Source organism: Astyanax mexicanus, chromosome 22 (assembly GCF_023375975.1).
Source record: "Astyanax mexicanus isolate ESR-SI-001 chromosome 22, AstMex3_surface, whole genome shotgun sequence".
In the NCBI taxonomy this organism is placed as follows: Eukaryota; Metazoa; Chordata; class Actinopteri; order Characiformes; family Acestrorhamphidae; genus Astyanax; species Astyanax mexicanus.
This window is the reverse complement of record NC_064429.1, coordinates 29,510,167-29,534,221: the sequence shown is the minus strand read 5'-3', so window position 1 is coordinate 29,534,221 and position 24,055 is coordinate 29,510,167. Positions and strand designations below refer to the sequence as shown.

The 24,055-nt window shown below is 38.2% G+C and overlaps 1 protein-coding gene across 1 annotated transcript in view; it reads right to left on the bottom strand.

Moving 5' to 3' along the window:
• The window catches only part of tncb (tenascin Cb), a 182,505-nt gene extending 172,171 nt beyond the window's left edge, over window positions 1–10,334 (bottom strand). Inside the window, exon 1 of the mRNA XM_049470312.1 lies at window positions 10,273–10,334. The gene's annotated coding sequence lies outside the window, so the exon portion shown is untranslated. The remainder of the gene's footprint in view (window positions 1–10,272) is intronic.
• Between the last annotated feature and the right edge of the window lie 13,721 nt (window positions 10,335–24,055).

Here is a 24,055-nt window from a genome sequence, read left to right as displayed (position 1 = left end):
TCTCTCCCTGTCTTGGTTCCCGTGTCTGTGTTTGTTCCGGTTCCTGTCCCTGGTGGTTTCTCCGTTCCTGTCCCAGTCACCGTGTTTGTTTCTGTCCCTGTTAATGTCCTCGTCCCTGTTCCCATGTCTAGTCCCGTCCAGTCTCCATCTCCTGTCCAGTTCCCCGTCCAGTCTCCGTCTCCTGTCCATTTCCCCGTCCAGTCTCCGTCTCCTGTCCAGTTCCCCGTCCAGTCTCCCGTTCTGTCTCCTGTCCAGTCTCTGTCCAACGTCCAGTTCCCTGTCCAGTCTCCGTCCCCTGTCCAGTCTCCGTCCCCTGACCAGTCTCCGTCTCCTGTCCAGTTCCCCATCCAGTCTCTGTCTCCCGTTCAGTCTCCCGTCCAGTCTCTGTCCTCTGTCCTGTCTCCGTTTCAGTCCCCGGTTTTGTCTCTTGTTTTCCCTGGCCTCTCCCCGCCGCCAGCCCCCGGGGTTCGTTTTTACGCGCCTCAGGAGCTGCGCTTTTAGGGGGAGGCTTCTGTCACATCCTGGTCTCGTCTCGTGTCTGTGTGTCTTCCCCACGTGACCTGTGCTCCCCTGTGTCTCCTGTCTCAGTACTTTTCCACCTGTGTGTCATTTGTAGCTCTGCCCCTTCCCCAGGTGTTTTTAATTATAGTGTTTCCTGTTTCTTTAAATAGCCCTCGTCTACCACTTTGTCTCCGTCGGTCTGTGCACTAACCCCTGTTGTTTTGTCTCTCCGTGTTTCGTAGTTTCTCCGTTTTTTATAGCCTCTGTTCCTTGTTATTTTCCCTGTTTATTGCCCTGCTCAGTTTAGTCTTCCTAGTCCTGTTTATTTCTAGTTTCCCTTGTTATTCTCTTGTATATACCCTGCTTTGTGTTTATTTTCTAGTTTTGCTCCTTATATATATTCCCTGTTTGTTTATCATTATTATTATCTCTAGTTTGTTTATGTTCTCTAGTCTCCCTCGTTTATTTTGGTTTATTATCTTTGTTACGTGTTTACTTGTTTCTTTGTTTATCTTTGTTATTTATTTATTAAATATTTCCTTTTGTTCCTGCACTTGTGTCCGCTTTCCTCGTCTCCCTGCCTGGGTCATCCGTGACATAATAATTGTGAAAAAAAAATAATATTCAAAATATTAAAAAATTAAGCTTGTGAGTAAGTAAAGAATATACATTTCTTAGTCACTAAATTCCCGTACACCCTGAGAAGTTCATCGGAGGCTATAGCTGTAGATCACAGGCTAATTCTTATTAATGAGGAGTTAAAACAGTAGCCTGCTAACTTTCCAGCTGCAGAAACTGGATTCAGAGCGAACTCTCTAACCTTCTTCTGTTCCTGAAGATCTGAAGCTCTTTTCCAATCCTTCCTCTCGTCTCCCTGACAACAAACGATAACACACAAACCGGCAATATGAAGACACTGAGTCACACTGCGGATAAATGAAAGCTTTACAGAGGGCTGGAGAACATGTGCTGCTTTGAGGTAATTGGACGTTTGGATTTCTCAGTATATGAATTAGATGTTAGGCTGCTTGTGTGGATTTAGTATGAATTCCCTCCAACTGGATACCATCAAAATTTCATCCAGCTCTCAGAAAACCACACAGACATTATTTACATGATTCTTCTTCTTTATTCTGTAACTGAGAGAATATAAAGACCCTGAAGAGACGTGAATTTTATGTAAAAAAAAAGAAAAGATGAGCACCAGATAACATCAAGTGAGCACCAGATAACATCAAGTAAGCACTAGATAACATCAAGTAGGTACTAGATAACATCAAGTGTGCACCAGATTATATCAAGTAAGCACTGAATAACACTAAGTGTGTACCAGATAACATTAAGTAAGCACTGGATAATATCAAGTGAGCACTGGATAACATCATCAAGTAAGCAATGGATAATATCAAGTGAGCACTGGATAATATCAAGTGAGCACTGGATAACATGAAGTAATCACTGGATAACATCAAGTGAGCACTGGATAACATCAAGTGAGCACTGGATAACATCAAGTAAGCACTGGATAACATCAAGTAAGCACTGGATAATATCAAGTGAGCACTAGATAACACTAAGGAAACACTGGATAGCATCAAGTGAACACTAGATAATATCAAGTAAGCACTGGATAATATCAAATCAGCAACAGATAACATCAAGTGAGCACCAGATAACATCAAGTAAGCACTAGATAACATCAAGTAGGTACTAGATAACATCAAGTGTGCACCAGATTATATCAAGTAAGCACTGGATGACATCAAGTAAGCACTGGATAACACTAAGTGTGTACCAGATAACATTAAGTAAGCACTGGATAATATCAAGTGAGCACTGGATAACATCATCAAGTAAGCACTGGATAATATCAAGTGAGCACTGGATAACATGAAGTAATCACTGGATAACATCAAGTGAGCACTGGATAACATGAAGTAATCACTGGATAACATCAAGTGAGCACTGGATAACATCAAGTAAGCACTGGATAACATCAAGTGAGCACTGGATAACATCAACCGAGCACTAGGTTACATTAAGTGTGCACCAAATACTATGAGATGAGCACAATGTACTATGTAATAAGCACCACATACTATGTGGTTAGCACTAAATACTATCAGGTGCACACTAGATACTATGTGGTGAGCATTGAATACTATGAGGTGAGCACTATATACTATTAAATACACTCCAGACTCTATTAGATGAGCACTAGATAGCGGCAGGTGCCTGCGTGATACTATCAGGTGCACATTCAATACTATCAGCTGAGCATCAGATACAATCAAATGTGCACCCAATACTATATGGTCACATGAGATACTATCAAGTGAGCACTAGGTTCTATCGGGTAAGCCCAGATAACATTAAGCACGCACCAGATAATACAGTAAATGCTAGAAACTAGAAGCAGTTGAGCACTGGATACAGATAAGCAGCATATTCTTTCAGATGAACACTATATAGTATTAAGAGCACTACAGATACTATCTGGTAGGCACCTGATACTATCAGGTGAGCACCAGATATTATGTCGCCCAGTGAACAGTGTTTTTTTTTCTATTAGTTTCAGTGGCTCGCCTGACAGTATTAGATGCTCACCACATAGTATCCTGTGCCCATATCATGTTATCTTACTTAATGGTATCTGGTGCTCACCTGATAGTATATGGTGCTCACCACAAAGTATCTGGTTTTCATTACATAGTGTACATAGGAATAGGTAGTACAACTCTGATCATACAATATGCTCACCTATTAGTATGTAGTAGTGGACACTTTATAGTATCTAGTGCGCACTTGATAATATCCATGCTTAACTCTTATAAAAATAAAAAACACATCCCCTCAGGGGCTCCAATACATGGTACACTCCTGTTCATATAATAGGCTTACCTAGTAGTATGTAGTAGTGCGCTCTCAATAGTATCTGGTGCGCACTTGTTAATATCCATGCCTAACACTTATAAAAATAAAAAACATGTCCCTTCATTGGCTCTGTAGGAGAGAACCACAAAAGCCACTGACTAAGAACATCATCCTGGTCCCTCCATAACTCATATCCATATCATTAAGATGATATTAAGATGATATTAAGATCACAGGGAATTGCTGGCATTGCTCCAGTGACGGATGCCACCACTGACAATAGGGGCACTAATCACGAGGGCCTTGTCTTCGCGTGAGTATAGACCCCAAAGCTACTGATCTGCCTAAAAATCTTCCCCTTAATCCCAAACCCAGACAGACTGAATCCAGCTCAGGAAGCTCCAGCCTCGGCTCACCCTCGTCTGGAAGAATCCTCCACCACAGAGCAGGTCTCAGTACTGAGCTCCACGTCTTAATATATACGTGAACTTCTTGATTTTTTACACTAGTAAAAGTGCTGAAGCCTCAGTATTCACATTTTCATTCGTTTTTTAGTTGGGTTATCGAAAAAAAATATATATATATATTTTTTTTTTACATTGAAAGATTGAGGTGACTGTATTGTTACAAAAGGTTTTATTAAACCTTTATAAAGGGTTTATGAATGATTTATAAGGGAGTTTATTAATGGTTAATGGTTATTAACTAGGTTGCAAATACTTTAAAACCCATTAAAAAGCAGTTTTCAAAGATTCAAGAAGACTTTATTGTTATTCACATCACATCATGTGGTATATTGAGGTGGAACGAAATTGTATACAAATGATCCAGTTTACACCCAAAAGAGCAATTGTTAAAATAAGATAAATATAAGATAAAATAAAATAGAATAAAGTCTATATCAAGATAAATACACAAATTCATTCCACACTCATTTATCCTGTCAAACCTCAGATCTTTCTAGATACTGATCTTACTTTGTGTTTTCCATCAATCAGAATTAAACTGTCATATTAATATATATATATATATATATATATATATATATATATATATATATATATATATATATATATATATATATATATATATATATATCACTGTTGCCTTTTCAATTGATGTGTTGTAACTGCTTATCAATGGTTTTTGAGACATTATTTACAACCTTATCAACAATAATTATTAATCTAATTTATAAACCATTTATAAAACTTTTATAATGGTAGTCTTATTTTAAAGTGGTACCAAAATATGGGGTTTTAAGAGTACTCTTAGCATGTAATATTTACTTTATTAAAGGTCTCCTTCCACTACTGTAGATCTCTCTAAGTTGTATATACACGCTGCCCATGAAACTGTTCTTGACACCATTGTCTGCAGTAGCTAAGAAAACAAAAAAAGCCTCAGAAAAACGAATGGATCAGAAAAAGCACACAGGTCTACGTCAACCCGTGATGAAGTATTCATGGCCTCGCCCATCTCGCCTCACGACAGCAAACAGACAAAGCTGAAGCCAGGCTGTCTCATCAGATAAAGAGCTTATGTAAGTAACGTTAACTATAGGTTTAAATAGGATCTCCGGTTGACTCTGCGTTTTACAGAGAACTTAAATATACACTAGGGAAGCATGGTTTGACAACATAGCATAACTCGACAGAACACCGGTCAGATTTCTCAATGTAGAGCAGCATGAATTCTCTCTACTTTTCTGTGCTAACTCATTAAATAATTGAGATATGTTTTTGTCATATTAAGAAATCATGTTTAACAAATATTAGCACTGGTATCTCTTGACAGTAGAGCTTCTTACACTATGTTCTTCTTCCTTCTTTGGATTGTCTGTTCCATAGCGGACATCTGTTTCTGTGTTTTAGCCTCTGATGCCACCCACTGCCCATTCCCTAGTCCAGGGGTGTCCAAACTACGGCCCGCAGGCCATTTGCGGCCCGTTTCCTTCTTTGGAGCGGCCCGCGAGGTATTTTAAAAATAGAATGAAAGTTGGCCCGCGGTTAAGCAGGTTTTTATAATGTGAGATTCAAAGTTTAAACGCTGGGTGTCAGAAACGAGCCAAAGAGTCTAAAAGCGGAGAGGGTGCGCATTTCTAGTGCAGAAAAACGGGCCAAAGAATCTAAATGCGGAGATGGTGCGCATTTCTAGCTCAGAAAAAACGGGCCAAAGAGTCTAAAAGCGGAGAGAGTGCGCATTTCTAGCTCAGAAAAACGTCGTAAAAGAGTCTAAAAGCGGAGAGAGTGCGCATTTCTAGCGCAGAAAAAACGGGCCAAAGAGTCTAAAAGCGAAGAGAGTGCGCGGTTTTAGTGTAGAAAAAGGGCAAAAGAGTCTAAAAGTTGCCGTAATTAAGGAGTTTAATATTAAGAGACATCATGAAATGAAACATCAACTTGAAAAATCTTAGTTTACACAACACTGTCAAAGATTAAGATAGTAAATCAAGTAAAATGATGTGTAAATGAAAGTATTCAGGAAAATGTATTATTTTAAGTGGTATATTTCATTATTTGTTTTATTACAGAGTCTGTGGCCCGTGACTTCAAATATAATTCTTGTTCTGTCCCCCAACAAAAAAAGTTTGGACACCCCTGCCCTAGTCCTATTTCCACACCCCAGTTTGCCAGGTACGGAACACACTTACAGGCAAACACAGTGTCCTGCAAAAAGCCTTAGTATCCTTTTAGAAATCTCTGTGAGAAGAATAAAGAATTGAATAAAGCAGAATAAAAAAGTAAATATTGGTAAAGTAATAGCTAACTGATGCTACGTTAGCAAGCCTAACGTCACTGTTATAAAATGGGACAAACTGACTCATTTGTAATTAAGTTTCAAAGCTTAATTTGTGTACTTGTGAACATGAAAACGGAATATGTCAAATTTAATGCACACACATTGTTTGGGTCATATAAATCATTAACTAGAGGCTTTAAAGGTTAAAGATATGAAATTTATAATGTTAATCTGTTGTCTCAAAGTTTGTCTCATTGTGTCACATCTAAAAAAACAATTGTGAATTTTTAAATGTGAATTATCATGGGTAAATTATTATTGTATTGTATTTTTTAATTGTTAAACATGCATAGGGTCAATTTGGCAATAATAGTGATAATGTTGTTCCTCACAGTAGGAAAAATCATGAAAACAGAAATTGATGTGTTTCTGCATAAATACATTATTTTTTATTATTTTTATTTTCTAAAGAATCCCTGAAGAATCGCCTTGTTTTTAAGAAAAGAACCTAAAGAACGTTTACAAAAATCCTGGAGATCATTCTCCCAACCACTTATATCCATATTTAATTGAACGCCATTGTTCCCCAACCACAGGTTGAAATGGTAGAATATTTTCTAGCAACAGAAAAATTTGCAATTTGCTTAAACCACAGAACAGATAGAATATAAGTGGTATGAACTTTCATTAAATCCAGTCCAAACGAGGAGTCTTCTTTCTTAACTGCATGCAGAAATCAGCGTGGGCTAAAGTCATTAATATGTCCACTGAGTGAGCTGCCCTCATTAAAAGCTTCTGGCTGTTGAACATCTGGAAGGAGCATGCCTTCAATGACCTTTCAGCTACAGGCTTCTCCAAAAGCCAAACGCCTGCTCTTCACTTTCATTGTTAGCACTGAATACTAAAGTGTTCCACTTCAGCCTCAATCTCCCATTCTTCTCCTTCTATCTCTCTTTGTCTTTCTTTATCTCTCTCTCTCTCTTTCTCTCTCTCTCTCTTTCACACTTTCCTTCATCTCCTTGATTGCTTTCTCCTTGTCTTTCTAAGAAGGCTACGTTGAAAAAGGCCCAAATTGGATATTTTTTTCACCATTTTCGTAGAGCATTAACATGTGTAGTTGGTTTTCTCTGGTCTAAATCAGTTAATACGGTTGTTCATTTGCAGTTTTGTTTTCCATATGGTTTGGTTTGATTTGATTTGATTTGATTTGATTTGGAGTTGGGCTGGTTTGGGTTTGGGTTTGAGTTTAGGATTGGGATTGGGTTGGGCTGGTCTGGGGTTGGGCTTGGGTTTGGATTTGGTTTTGGGTGTGGTTTAGATTAAGGTTAAAGTTCAGGAAGGTTTGGGTTGGGGTCTGGGTCTTGTGGTTGGGATTTTGGGGTTGGGTTGGGGTCTGGGTCCAGACTTGGGTTAAGTTTGGGTTGGTTTTATTGGGTTTTGAATTTGGGTTTGATCTTTGGTGTGGTTTTGTGTTAGGTTGGACTTGTCTGGTTTGGGTTTGGTTTGAGATGGGGTTGGGTTGGTTTTATTGGGTTTTGGATTTGGGTTTGATTTCTGGTGTGGTTTTGGGTTGGGTTGGACTTGTCTGGTTTGGGTTAGGTTTGGGATCGGGTTGGTTTGGTTTGGGGCAGGGTTGTTTGTGCTTGGCTTGTCTGGTTAAGTTTGATTTGATTTGGTTAAATTTGGTTGTGATGGGGTTAGTTTAGGGTTGGTTTGGTTTGATTTGGTATGATTTGGAGTTGTGTTGGTTTGGGCTCGATTTGGCCAGTCAGGTTTAGGGTTGGGTTGGTTTGGTTTGGTTTGGTTTGATTTGGATTAATTTTGCTTGTCTGGTTTGGTTTGGTTTGGTTTGGGGGTTGGGTTGGGTTCGATTTGTTTGGTTTGGGGTTGGGTTGGTTTGGTGTAGGGTTGTATTGGATTAAGTTGGGTTGGTTTGGCTTTGGCTTGGGAGAATGTAGGTTGGCTTGACATAAAATTGCATGAATTCCAATCTGGCCGTTCAGACTGGGTCACATGTATCGGATTTAAACCACGTACAAGTGGTCCAAATCTTTTTAATCGGTAGACACATTCCGTGGATTTATTGGGTGTCCAACAAAAGCATTTGTGATCATTGATATTTGGTGGGAAAATTTGTGGCCACTAAAAATTGTGGCAGTGGAAAATGAATCTAGTACCAGATACCAAAAAGTAAGTATAGCTGAGGCAAGTTGAGTAGTGACTAGATACTGTACATTACTTTCTTCAGTTCATGCTGTATTTCTGTGGAGTCTAAGTCTCTGTCGGGGTTCTCTAAAATAGGCCAGATTATTTTTTAAATGATGTAGAAATTCTCTAAGCTTTCTATGCACTCAAACATCTCATTAATAAAAACTATTCTTCTATCTACAGCATCATTCTGTAAAATCCCAGTCAGTCACTATTGTCAGGAGCATCACGAACACCCAGCAGTCAACTTGACACACAAAACATCCAGATCATCTCAACATCTCTGCAAATCTTCAAAATATTCCCACTGAGCTGTTTGATGCATTGCTGATCACAGGACTTTTTAATCTTATTATCCAGGTCAAGAAGGGGGAGCCAACTGCTCCATGTTGACTGAAACGGATGAGGGCTGTTCAGTGCTTAATTTTAGATGGGAAGGGATCAATATTCCACACGGACGGCTGTTTTTTCTTTGGGGTGATAGTTTTCTGCCTGATTACATTTCAGAAAGGGAAAAATGGGTTAATGAAATCCATGAATATTTGATGACAAGGCTGATGGCTTTGTTGTGAAAATGATACAAGCGCTTAGTTCAACGATTCCAAGCAGCAAAAGCAGCAAAATAACTGCATTACATGGCTTTAGGCTCGAAGCAGTGCCGAAAAAAGTTGGACTCATCATCTGATTTTTCAAAAACGGAGATCTGCCAACCACATGCAAACTCAAAAAATAAATAAATCAATAGAATGAATCTCAAATAAAAATTAATAGCATGAAATTTCAAAAATCTCAACTCAAAACCAAACTAAAAACAATTAAAATGTATCTTGAAGCAATGCGTATTGAAGAAATGTATGAAGTAATGATCAAAAAAGAAGATATTCCAAAGCCAATCACATCTAAACTCAAAACAATCCAATATCCAAATGCCAAAAAATTCAACAAACATACGAATAGATATCTCATAATCCACCAAAGCTTTTAGAATAAACCTCTTCTTTAAAAACAAATCAATATTGGACCTTTTTTATATGAAGTAAAAAATAATTTTATACTTAAAGCAATGCCAAACAACTTGGCCTCATCACCAAGCCATTTGTCCATACAGTAGAATAGTAGGCCAGCCACAACAAATCTTAAAATCAAATCTAAATTCTGTTCACATATTCGTACTTTAAAACTCGACAACTGTGCACAAAAGTTTGCCTTATAATAAGTTACAGTCATTTCCCAAAACTTACATCCAAAACATGTAAAAAAATCCAAAAGCTAACAGATTACAGATACAAACAAATTAGTAAAAAATTCAAAAACGTTTCTACCAAAATGAAAACTCAAAAATGTCCTGTAAAACCAATAAAGAAATAGATATTTTTAAAAGCTCATTTTAGGATCAAAGCAGATTCATAAGGACCAAAAAAGATTCATCATTATTTTTGAGAAACCTCATAAATGTCATATAAACCAATTAAAATGTAAAAAAAAAAATCATTCAAATGCTCAACACTTTAGCAAGAAATCATAAAAATGTCATCCAAAAACTTTTTTATCAAAAATAAAAAGTATCTTTTTATATGCAGGTAGAGTTTTTTTTTTTACTATCAAAGAAATTTTATCTACCAACCACATTAAAGCTAAAATGAATGAATACAAAAGTCCTTAAAAAACTATAGCAAGAAATAGAAAAAACATCTTCTAAAGCCAGTCAACATGTAGAAGAAAGTTGGCGTCATCATAAATTACTCAATCAATAATTTTTGTCAAAAAAAAAGAATCGAGATCTACCAACCTGCAAACATCAAAATCCCATAAAACAAATTTTAAAATGCATTCACAAAAGCCAACAAATTCTACATGTCCTTAATGATACACATTTCACCAAATCCACCAAAATAACGAGCAAAAATAAAAAAAAAGTGAAGATTGCCTCTGAAAGCAATAAAAACCTACCTTTTTATATGCAGATGGAGTTCATCAAAGCTTGTCGTCTATTGTTGGGGTCGTGCTGCTGGCTGTGTGCTGGTGGTTCCCCAGAGAATTGAGGCAGATGTCAGCGGGGACACCTGCTTGGGTTAAGGCTCAGCCTCCTCCTCAGCTTTGGGCCCACAGGGTCATCATCCTCCTCCTCCTCCTCCTCCTCCTCCTTCTTCTTGTCCTCCTCCTTGTCCTCCTCCTCCTGCTGCTGCTTTTGGCCCCCTAGAAGAAGGCCTGAGCCCCCCCTTACACACACAGACTTACACACAGACTTACAGACACTTACACGTGTCAGAGTCCAAATATTTGCGGGGCCCGTGTTCGTGTGTGTACAGTATAAACAGTATAAAGTTGTGTGACAAATTTGATTACTTCCCTAAATGAAACCAGGGCCTAATACCAGCGTAATGCTGCAACCCGTGGCTCTGCAGCTCAATCTGAGGAGCACTGAGGTCTGAAAACGGATGGAAAGCACTGCAGTGCAGATTAAAAGCACCAGCATTAAAGAAATTGTGCTGAATTTAGCCCCCCGTCCACCAGAGGAGTTTAGACCAATCTTAGGGGCTTACAGCATCTCGCCAGCGGGTTTTATTCTGGTGAGGGATTGGTGATGATGAGGAGGAGGGAGGGAGGGTAGGAGTGGGGGGGCTTCCATCTCAAGACTCCATGGTAGGCCATCTGTTTGGAAGTTTCATGGAGGGCCTGGATCTACATGTCCTCAATTGACTGACAGTTGTCTAATCCAATCCCCGCTGCTCTTCTCCGGATGGGTTCTGAACATCGTTTTCTGCTGGAGTTCCATCTTACTGGAGAACTCCGGAGTAAAATGGACTTTTGGTGTAGTAAAACATGATAAAAATGATGAAACATGATAAAATTGATGAATAGCACACCTCCGCTCTCCCACAGCATTCCGAGATCCAGAAATTTTAATAGTTTTATCCAAACACCCTTCAGACTGGGTGATTAATCGCCTTTTCCACCGTTATCCAGCTCAAAGTAGCTTAACACCTCCTAGCTAGAATCTGGAGACAGTTGACATTCTGACATATAAAACGAAGCATTAATAACTTAGTAATAATAAGTTATTATTGAAAACCTCTGAAATATAATCAATAGGAAGATGGATGATCACAAGCCATCAAACCAAACTGAATTCCTTGAATTTCTGCACCAGGAGTGCAGGCATGAAGTTATCCAAAAGCAGTGTGTAAGACTAGTGGAGGAGAACAAGCCAAGATGCATGAAAACTGTGATTAAAATCCAGGATTATTCCACCAAATATTGATTTCTGAACTCTTTTTGAATATGAACTTGTGCTCTAAATGACAATATTTTTATTTGGAATTTGGGAGAAATGTTGTCTGTAGTTTATAGAATAAAAGAACAATGTTCATTTTACTCAAACATAAACCTATAAATAGCAAAATCAGAGAAACTGATTCAGAAACTTTTTTTTGCAGAGCTGTATTTGTTTTGTGTTTTTTTTTTTTTTGTTGTATCTCAGTCCAACATAATTATGTTTATTATTTTTTTAATGTTATAATACTGTGTATATTGACAATATATTTTGGTGTTTTACATCATCCACTGTATCATACTGACCTGTCCCACTGCTCATCTTTTCCATAAGCAAAAAGTTGTTTACAAAAAATGAGTATGTTTAGCACAAGCTAACAATAATGTGTGGGTTTAAAATACTTCTATAGAAGTTGAAGTATCAACTCAAGGTTTTTACTCTTTAAGTAAAAGAGTAAAAGTACTGGATTTAAAACTACTCAAAGCTGATGTCTGTAAGTTTCAGGATTTAGGGCCCTCTCTGGTGAGAATGGGTAATTACATCGAGCATGCGGAAGAATCATTTTAAACTGGGTGGGTGTGATGTGGTCTCCTTTTAAAGGAGACTGCATCCAGGTTATGTTCAGTCAGAGAAAGAGAGAGAGAGAGAGAGAGAGAGAGCTCAGTCAGAAACTTCACTCCTTCATTTCTTTGGTTTTACTATGAGTGAATGAGCTACTGAGTTTTGAGTTTCCCCTTCTGAAGTCTCCAATGCTCCATTAGCCGCTCGCGTTCAGTAAAACTAAGTCAGATCCACTTTTAGAGACTTTTAGAGGCTGTACGTGTGACGTAAGTATGTAATGACACGTGACGTGGCCAGAAAAACTCACTCAAAAAGCGACCAGACGCCCCAGTTTTTAGAATTAATATATTATTAGGCTTAGCAGGGATGGCCGTTCCAGCACACTGGTACCATTAAACACTATATGTTGTTCCTCCTGCACTCAGAAATGCTTCTGCTTTCAGTTTAGAAACAAAATAATGCAGACTGATGCTTTAAAGTATAAAAGTAAAAGTAATTAAAGAGAAAGGATGCCATTAAGGACAAAAATCTTAATAAAGGCATAATAAAAACATAAAATAAATATGCCCTTTGTGTGGTACAGCAGCAGAACTCACCATGCCTTTGGAAAGCACAGCAGGGTTGGCACTAATCTTCTCATATATACACCTGGTGGCTCCACACTGCAAGCAGACGACATGGTTCACAGATAATTTACTCTCCTCTGCCCGTACCACGCCCGTCACTCCCTCCAGACTCATCACACAGCAGATGGATACTCTGGGAGTTAGCCTGGTCATTATTAGCACTCATCAAATGATACGGCCTGGAAATGATAGAGCTACGACTCAACGGATTCATTGCCCATCAGTTCCATCAAATGACTGTTGCAATCACAGTGCAATCAGATCAGTGTAATCCACAGTTATGGAGAACTTTCACTAAAACTAAAAGTTAGAAAAGTTGCCTGTAGTGGTAGGAGAGCAGCGCCAACAAGCAGAGCCAACCATGCCCAGTCTGAGAATGCTGTGCTGCTTTCTGACTGGGCACAGATGAAGAGGAAATTTTCCTTGTAAAGACACCTTTACTGAAATAATTTAGTTGAAAGAATCATAATGAATAGTAAAAGACAGAATGAAACATTTACTTTGGTCCAATTGTCAAGAAAAGGTTCACACTACGTACAGGTTTGGAAGCTATCCGCTCCCTGTGCTGCGTGTGGGGTTATGTGATTGATTCTTTCTGTTCAGATTACCATCCTCTGGAATCACCTGAAATCAGTAAGAGTTATGTGATTGATTCACATTATGCCTAAAAGTTAAACACAGAAAACATAAATGTACAAGGTTCTTGATCAACAATAACGATATACAGCTATGGTAAAAATTAAGAGACCACTTCAGTTTCTGAATCTGTTTATCTGATTTTGCTATTTATAGGTTTATGTTTGAGTAAAATGAACATTGTTGTTTTTTTTCTATAAACTACAGACAACATTTCTCCCAAATTCCAAATAAATATATTGTCATTTAGAGCATTTATTTTCAGAAAATGAGAAATGCCTGAAATAACAAAAAAAAAAATGCAAAGAAAAGAGAACAAGCTCATACTCATAAAGTTTTAAGAGTTCAGAAATCAATATTTGGTGGAATAACCCTGGTTTTTAATCACAGTTTTCATGCGTCTTGGCCGGTTCTCCTCCACCAGTCTTACACACTGCTTTTGGATAACTTTATGCCTTTACTCCTGTTGCAAAAATTCAAGCAGTTCAGTTTGGTTTGATGGCTTGTGATCATCCATCTTCCTCTTGATTATATTCTAGAGGGTAGTCTTTTTTTTCAGAGCTGTGTAAGATCCATTTTGGTAGCTTAACAAAACAGAAGTACAGTCAACATAATACATAAGCCAATCAAAACTTATTTTGAAGAGGGGCAGGACTATTCCCAAACTATTTTTCTTGGTTTACTTTTCAAGCACTGTACATAAAAAATGCTGTAAGGCTAAAGATGCTAGAACGGGTTAACTAAAGGAAACCATGGAAGAAACTTTTTTGATTCTAAAGAACCTTTCAGAAAATGGGTTTAAAATTGTGTTTTACCTTGTAATAGTTGAAAATGAGAGTTTTGCACTTAAAAATGATAAACCAAATTTCCAAATTTTACATAAACCCAATCCACTAGTAAATGCCTTTACATTAGTGAAAGTGCTACTTTTGGAAGATACTTTATCAAGGTTAAAATTGACTAAAAAAAAACTTGCTAACCAGAAAGGGGAGTAAAGCTAAATGCTTAAAGGCTAGAAGCAAATGGGAGATAGTTTATCTGTAATCTCCAAAAACAGTTTGTCAATTGAAAGTCTGAGATAAAATCAAGCAAATTCAACTTGGCATTGCATGTCCACATGGCAGTTTTTAGTTGCTGATATTTCTCTTAGCTTTTCTTTAGTCTCGCCACCAGTTTGATCATTGCCTGATTGCCCCGGTGATAAGAACTGTCTATGTCATGAAGGTACAGCATGATCTACAAGGGTCCAGGTGTTACAAGACCAGGGGTTGCATCAAAAGTTTTAACTTGCAAGCATTGTTATCTATCTTATATATCTTATGTTTTTTTAAGTCATTTATTCTTGCATGCTTGCCTCATGACTCTACAGTATTTGGTAGAAGCTAAATTGTCTTTACTTTCTTTGAGAAGAACCTGCAGGATTGTTCTGAAAGACTAACAGTTGAAGATACAGCAGTGATTGCTGTTCATCGTAGCTCGCGCCTTTACCAGAGGAAATAACAGGAAGTGTCAGGATGTTTGTTTCCTGGAGCTCAATTTGTTTTAACACAAAAAAACAACAGGTCTTAATTTTTTTTTCTTTCATCTACCTCCACAGACAGTTCTCCGGGCAGGGTTCTGCTCACGATTCAGGTCAGGTATGTTATTTAGAGAGCAGCCATCTTGCAATCTGCCACAGCAGATGGCTATTTGTAAAAATAAATAACCTGCTGCATCTCCTCCCCATGTTCGGGAGGGAAAAGCATGAGGAAGTGGCCACATCAAAGTGTTATGCAATTTCCAGCTTGCCCTCCAAAGGAGCTAGTGATTTGACTCGGGGGTCTTTTATAAGTTTGCGGAAACATTCGTCTAGAGATCGCGCGGCGTGACGGATGACCCCTTCTCCTATCTCTCCCACCCACACGGTCTCCCTGTGAACACGAGAAATGGGCCTGTAAACACGCCTCCAAATAAAGTCTGGATAAGAGACGGTGTTTGCGAGGCTTCTCACTGACTGATATATCTTCTGCGGAAGTTTGAAGTTGGTCTGGGTGGAGGCATGTGTACAGTGGTGGGAGTGACTGATGGCTGGTTTTAAACAATTATGCAATAAATTTCAGCCATTCTCAAATGTTTATGCATTTCTTTTCCTGTTTAGACTGTTTATCCTTTTCTTTCGGAACTAGAATGCCTGCTCTGAGGGTTTGGTAAATTTGGTAAAGTGTGCAAGTGGGTTTAAAGCTGGGTAACTGGTCAGACTACAGATCTCTAGTACCTCCTGAAATTGGTAGTCTGGGGTGGTTGGTTTAGTGTAGGTGTGGAAGCTATCTGCTCCTGTTGCCATGTGTAGGGTTACATGATTGGGTCACTCTGTTTAAAGTACACATTCTCTGGTCCTCTTGAAATTGGTGGTCTGGGGTTCAATTCTAGTTGACTCTGTGGTGGTCGGTCCACTGTAGGTATGGAAGCTATCCACTCCCTGTGCTGTATGTTGGGTTAAGTGATTGGTTCATTCTCTTCAGAGTACTGAGCTCCTGAAAAGTGTTGTCTTGGGTTAACTTCAAACAGACTCTGGTGCGATCCACTGCAGGCATAGAAGCTATTGGCTCCCTGTGCTGTGTGTGGGGTTAAGTGATTGGTTCATTTTGGTCAGAGTACCAATACCTGGTCCATCTGAAATCATGTTTCTTGGGTTCACTTCAAACACACTCTATTGTGGTTGGCTTGCTGCAGGTGTGCAAGCTATCTGCTCAATGTGCTGTGTTTGGGGTATCGATCTCTGGTCCTTCGGAAATCTGTTTGAAGCAAACCGCAGACCAACCAATTTTAGGAGGACAAGAGATTACAGAGATTCTAAAAATCTCTGTTAACATTGATAACATTGCAGTGACTTTACCAGAACGTTTGAAAATGTTAAATAAAAACATTCTAATAAGAATAACAAGAAAACTTGATTGAACAGATTGATTGGTCAAAGAACGTTAATGGCTATGGTTGATATGGCACAGCGGATCACACCGCTATCTTCCAGTGAGCTACCACATCATGTGGGAGAAGAGTGGGGTTCAATTCCAGGTCTGGGTGACTGGGTGCATGCTGCATTACATCACTAATAACAGTCGTTGGGCAAGACTCCTAACACTGACCGACTTTGAATAAGAACATCTAAATGCTAAATGCTCTGAAAGTAAAGCATAATTGTAGCATTCAGGAATATTTCCAGTAACCAACAACTGTTAGCTGCCACTTAACGTCAATATCATTCGTCTTGATGGGTCACATGATGAAGCATAGATGAAAGAATGTATATACAGCATCCATACATACAGTAAAGAACCCATAGGAGTGGTGCTTTTATGAGTTTTGGATGGATGGATTTATTGACACACAAAGACAATTTTATTTTATATCTCAGGGAAAAAAAGCAGCCCTGGCAGTAATACAAGCTGCTGGCCTACTACAGATAAGGAGCTCCCCCTGTGGCTTGCTGATAGCAGTTTATTAGAATTCAGCCGCGCTCCTCGCAGTCGAGAGCCGCCGATAGGCTTCTGGTGAACGGCCAGGTGGGATTGAAGAGTCGATAGCGGAGATTGGAGAGAACAAATATATAATGAAACATTATTGTCATGTAATTGCCTGTAATTAAAGCGTGAGGGAAGAAAGACTGTACTGTGATGTTACGCTGCCCTGAGGCCAACAATACAGCTTTAAACAACGAGCTGTTATGAACAGTGACCTTGATTGGATTCGCGACTTTCATTTCGCCTTTCATTTTTCATTAAAGATTTGAGAGCTGAATACAGATATGAATACTGCCAAGAAACACTATGAAAATGACGCGTTTAAAAAAATTTCTAAGTAAAAATGATCAGCTACAATGGAAAAACTTTGTTTTTGATATGACTTATTTGATTTTAGAGACTTTTAAATTGAATTATTTTTAAAGAGACAAAAAAGAGACACTTTTAAAGCAAATCTCAGAAATGGACTCATCATAAAACATTCACAATAAAAGAATAGATTATACATGAACTGTATGAAGATTAAGGCTATTATTTCAGTGCAACTTATATATACAGCTCTGGGAAAAAAATAGACCACTAAAATGATGAGTTTCTTTGATTTTACCAAATTGAAAACCTCTGGAATATAATCAAGAGGAAGATGGATGATCACAAGCCATCAAACCAAGCTGAACTGTTTGATTTTTTGCACCAGGAGTAAAGGCATAAAGTTATCCAAAAGCAGTGTGTAAGACTGGTGGAGGAGAACATGATGCCAAGATGCATGAAAAAAACTGTGATTAAAAATCAGGGTTATTCCACCAAATATTGATTTCTGAACTCTTAAAACTTGAATATAAATATGAATTTGTTTTCGTTGGATTATTTGAGGTCTGAAAGCTCCGCATATTTTTGTTATTTCAGACATTTCTCATTTTCAGCAAATAAATGCTCTAAATGACAATATTTTTATTTAAATTTAAATTTGGGAGAAATGTTGCCTGTAGTTTATAGAATAAAACAACACTGTTCATTGTACTCAAATATTTAAGGTTGTAAGAATGTTAAGCAACATTTTGAAAAGGTTATAGGAAGGTTAATCTGTTTGGGTACGACTTTAAAATAAGACTACCTTTATAAAGGATTTATAAATGGTTTACAATTAGTTTATTAATGGTTACTAATTAGGTTGTAAATGCCTTAAAAATCATTAATAATCAGTTATAATACATACGTAGACAGGGCAACAATATAGATAGCTGTGAGTACAGTATTTGACAAACAACAGGTCATTGTTGCCCTTTCTACGTATGTGTTATAACTGATTATTAATGATTTTTAAGGCATTTACAACTTAACTAGTAGCCATTCATAAACCAATTGTAAACCATTTATAAACCCTTTATAAAGGTAGTCTTATTTTAAAGTGGTACCCCTGTTTGTAACAAGAGTGCAATAGACACCTCATTAAAAACACCAGATTCATCCACTCTGAAATAAATCTGCACCATAATGCATGTTTTAAAAGTACTTTGTAGCATGTTCTAAGTGTCGTTTTAACCAGGCAGCACTGGGAACATGGCAGAATACATCTCAGCTCTTCCCTGATGCTAGACGTTATTGTGGTGGCAGTTATAAGTGGCCATTTCTCGACCTTCAGGGAGAAGGGTCTGGAAAGAGGCTGTGACTGCGACCTGGGACTAAAATAAACTGCCTTAAACCAGATTGATTGCCTGGAATTGAAATCCATGCTGTATATTGTTGGACAGAGTGTCAGCGCCGGCTGCAGAAATCAAGAGCGACAGCTGCAATGAGGAAGACCCGCCTCATGAAAATGAATGAGCGCCTACAATGTGTTTATCTGCAGTCTATGGGATCTGTAAATTGATTGAAGATCATTAAGGGGTGGAAGCTGACAGACAGGAAGAGCGAGAGAGTGAGACGGCGGCGAGGGTGTCGCTCTATTGTTCTCCGCATATCATATCCACCACTTTCCCCCGACGTCTGATCGTAATGAAAGAAGGAGGGGAAATTCACTTCTGTTCAATTTCACGTTTTTCATTAAGATTCAGCCAAATCTAATTCAATGATGGTGTTGTGGGGGTGGGGCTAAATTCAGAACTAGTTTTATTATTTCTCTTTGGGAGTGGTTTTCTTTGTCGGTGGTGGAGCTGGCGTATGCTTTTTTTTTTTTTTTGAAATACAGCATAAGGTACACAGCAAAATTGACAATGTTAAATTAACTCTTTAAGACATGTGGTCCCACTCACTATAGTGTTAAAATAACTCTACCACAAGACTTTAAATTTTAGAGTCAACACAGTATGAAGTTACATATTAATATATGTCTAATATATATATATATATATATATATATATATATATATATATATATATATATTAACTAGTTATGCTCATCACAGGGTAAAACAACTCTCAATATTGGTAATTCAGTGTTTTTCAAGTTCATTTAAATATATATTTTTGTATATTTTCTGATCTTTACCCAAAACTATATGCCAGAGTATCCATAAAACACTATAAAATGTGAGCTATACCACAGCATAAATGACTTTTTCTATCCTATGTTAGCTTTACACAATAATGCTTGTGTGGAGACCCTTATCCACCATCCAACCCATCACTAAAAGGGTGAATAACGCTAAATCAGAGGAATCACCACAACTAAATCCCATTTGTCTGAGGTAGAGCTGGGTTATCCTTTTTTCAAGAAATACAGCATAACGCACACAGCACAATTGACAGTGTTAAATTCAGTTTCTGAATCAGTTTCTCTGATTTAACTATTTACAGGTATATGTTTGAGTAAAATGAACATTTTTGTTTTATTCTATAAACTACGGACAACATTCCAAATACATTTCAAATAAAAATATTGTCATTTAGAGCATTTATTTTCAAAAAATGAGAAATAGCTGAAATAACAAAAAAGATGCAGAGCTTTCAGACCTCAAATAATGCAAAGAAAACAAGTATATATTCATAAAGTTTTAAGTGTTCAGAAATCAATATTTGGTGAAATAACCCTGGTTTTTAATCACAGTTTTCATGCATCTTGGCATCATGTTCTCCTCCATCAGTCTTACACACTGCTTTTGGACAACTTTATGCCTTTACTCCTGGTGCAAAAATTCAAGCAGTTCAGTTTGGTTTGATGGTTTGTGATCATCCATCTTCCTCTTGATTATATTCCAGAGGTTTTCAATTTGGTAAAATCAGAGAAACTCAAATATTTTCAAAAAGGTTCAACCTTGTCTCTGTTATGTGTACAGCATGAGGTTTTGCATTGTCTGGTTGAAAAAGCATGGATGTCCCTAAAAAAAAGTTAATTCTTTTAGTCAGTATGGTTTAAGCTCTACAAGAAACTCTCAGTGTACTTTCTGAATTAATGTTGCCATCACTGAGGTGTACTAACACAATCCAAAGCATAGTGGGTGTGTCCCCCACTCTCTCCTATTCACTCATCATCAGTGTGTAGTTGTTCCCACTAGAATACTTTTTCTTGTGTTTTCTGTTATGTTTTATGCGAGGTTTAACTGGTCAGTCTTAATGTTAAAGGCTATAAGAGCAAGTTACCATTTGCTGCATGGATGAGTTTCATTTATGTGTCAAAAACTGTACAGGAATGTAATAAATAACTTTGTTATACGAAATTACTATTTTTTTTTACAGTGTACAGAGGTTTAGTCTTTAGTCTAGCCGGAAGTTGTCTTCTTCTTCATCTGGCTCTGCAATTGCTTTCCCATCCATCTATGCACCATCCAGCCTATCAACTCCACTTTCATCTTGATTCTGCAAATGATTTACTGTGTCCACAGTGAAGAAAGAGAAAGAGAGAGAGAGAGAAAGACAGATAGAAGAAGATAGATAATGTCTGGAGCAGCTCTGATGTATCTCCGAAGATTCGTTCCATATGGAGAGCCTCGCTCCAGGAGGTGCTGCTACATGTGTAAACGTTGTCTTGTCATCAGTGTTTGGGATTCTCAGGAAGCGCATCACCACATGCCATCATTCTTCAGGAGACACCATATTTCATCTGTGTCTGTAAAGTACAGGAGTAAGTTCTAGAGAACTGAGACTTCTGCTTTTAAGATCAGATCATTTTCAAAACCTTCATGCAGGAGTTGGATTTGATTAGGGGACTATTTGTCCCTCTTAGGCTTCACTTGGAAAATCTTACAAAACTGAAAAAACCTTTATTATTTTCTGGTGGAATCCCACTGGTTCTCAATTGTGTTAATATGAGGTTATCACTAGAACCAGCTTTAGGATTAGAACTACATTCTGGGTTGATATTGAAGCTCCACAGGTCAGAGGGTTATTTATAGAGAAAGGTAAATATGGTAGAACCCTTACCATCCAAGTCATCTCAAACACAACCAATGATGTTGAGGTCTGGGCAAGGGGTAGTGAGTCTATACTGCTTTAAGAACAGCAGAAACTTGATTTGATTACATTTGGTTTGCTCTTCCTTTTTAGAAAGGCAAGAGAGACAGACATCCCACCTCTCCAGCAACTTGTTGGATTCTTCCATAGAGTATTCTTCCATATCAGCTCCCTGATGCTGTAAGGGCTGGTGCCCGGCCTCAGTGTCCTCCAGGGCATCAGAGGGCGCGCCAGGCCAGCGCCGAGGGCTAATTGGCTAATTATCAACACCTGCTTTCAATAGCTTATAAGCAACGCCAACTAGCCACTCGGCGCTGGATCTTTGAAGCTCGTGAGAGCGAATCTATGCCGGTTTTCCGAGCGAGCCCCGGCTCTTTATATTTATCTCTTTCCCTTTCGAGTTTGGTGGAGCTGTGTAGAGCAGTGAGCTCCACGGCCGCCATCTACCTCTCTAGTCTGGTGGAGCAGAGCAGTGTGCTCTCCTCCGCTGTCACTCTCTCTTTGTGTCTGTGTGTGTGTGTGTGGGTGTAGCAGAGGCGAGGCACGCGGTATGCTCACCCTCTCTCTTTCCCTCGCTGTTTCTCCCTTCTCTGGTGAAACAGCATTTAATCCACAGGTCCTTAAGAGTTATTAAAGCGGCCACGTCCCAATCCGCTCGCTGGTTCACCGGTTAGAGCATTGGGCCGCGACCGCGACAGCGTGAGTTCGATCGGGGTTTAATAATAATAATAATTATATATATATATATAATATTATTATATAATATTAATATATATCCTGTTAATATATATATTAACGATTATATATTAATTATTATTATTATTATTATTATTATTATTATTATTATTATTATTATCCTTTTTTTTCTTGGGTTTACCTGCTTCGAGATCTACTGCTCTGCACTTGGATTCTACAACCTTCTGGGCTGGAGAGCTACCGCTCCCCAACCCCCTTACAGATGCCTTAAAACAGGGGGGTATTTTAGAAGTAGAATGAAAGTTGGCCCACTGTTAAGCAGGTTTTTATAATGTGAGATTCAAAGTTTGAACGCTAGGTGTCAGAAACGAGCCAAAGAGTCTAAAAGCGGAGAGGGTGCGCATTTCTAGCGCAGAAAAACGGGGCAAAAGAGTCTAAAAGCAGAGAGGGTGCGCATTTCTAGTGCAGAAAAACGGGGCCAAAGAGTCTAAAAGTGGAGAGAGTGCACATTTCTAGCGCAGAAAAACGGGCCAAAGAGTCTAAAAGCGGAGAGAGTGCGCATTTCTAGCACAGAAAAACGGGCAAAAGAGTCTAAAAGTGGAGAGAGTGCGCATTTCTAGCACAGAAAAACGGGCAAAAGAGTCTAAAAGCGGAGAGAGTGCGCATTTCTAGCGCAGAAAAACGGGGCAAAAGAGTCTGAAAGCGGAGAGAGTGTGCATTTCTAGCACAGAAAAACGGGCAAAAGAGTCTAAAAGCGGAGAGAGTGCGCATTTCTAGCACAGAAAAACGGGCAAAAGAGTCTAAAAGCGGAGAGAGTGTGCATTTCTAGCGCAGAAAAACGGGGCAAAAGAGTCTGAAAGCAGAGAGAGTGTGCATTTCTAGCACAGAAAAACGGGGCAAAAGAGTCTAAAAGCGGAGAGAGTGTGCATTTCTAGCGCAGAAAAACGGGGCAAAAGAGTCTAAAAGCGGAGAGGGTGCGCATTTCTAGCGCAGAAAAACGGGGCACAAGAGTCTAAAAGTTGCCGTAATTAAGGAGTTTAATATTAAGAGACATCATGAAATTAAACATCAATTTGAAAAATCTTAGTTTAAACAACACTGTCAAAGATAAAGATAGCAAGTCAAGTAAAATGGTGTGTAAATGAAATAATCAGGAAAAAAGTATTATTTAAAGAGGTATATTTCATTATTTGTTTTATTACAGAGTCTGTGGCCCGTGACTTCAAATATATTTCTCCTTCTGGCCCTCAACAAAAAAAATTTGGACACCCCTGCCTTAAATGTACTTTAAGGACAGTTTATTTCATAGTGGTAGAGATAGTGGTCAATCAGGCCTTACATGGTTGTTGGGAATCCCATGTTTTCAGTGTCTATTTTAACTGATATTTCATGTATTTGCTTTGGTATTTCTTATTCTTATTGATTCTTCTTAGAAATATCTCCTCAAAAAAGAAATGTATAGCTTGGACTTAACTGCACAGAGCAATTTTGATTGAAAATTTAAGTAAATGAATGGTGGCCCTAGACTGCACCATACTACTGTATTTACACTATATCTCCAAATGATCTTTATCTTTAGCTAGTTGGAGTTTCACCCATTGCTGACACAGATGGGCAAATGCATAGACATAGCTTGTCTTTAGAGTTCCTGTAGAGAAGAACAGATAATTGAATATAACTATCTGGAGTAGATAATACGGTAACACTTTACATGGATGGTCCATTTTATGGCCTTGTTGATGCTCAACTGACATTCAACTAACACTGAATTGAATGTCCATTAAATTTAACTTAACCCTATGTTGAATGTAAATTATTCAAAATAGAACCTAACCGTACACTTAACTCTAACCTAAACCCTTAATCAACCATAAAATCAAACCCTATACCTAACCCTTACCCTAACCTTAACCTAATCTTAAAATATAACCCTAAACCCAATCCTAAAATATTAAGATTAGAGTTTGGATTAGAGTTGAATGTAGGGTTACATTCAACAGAGAATCATTTACTTTCACCTTTTAGTTCATTTGCATTTAATAGACATGTAG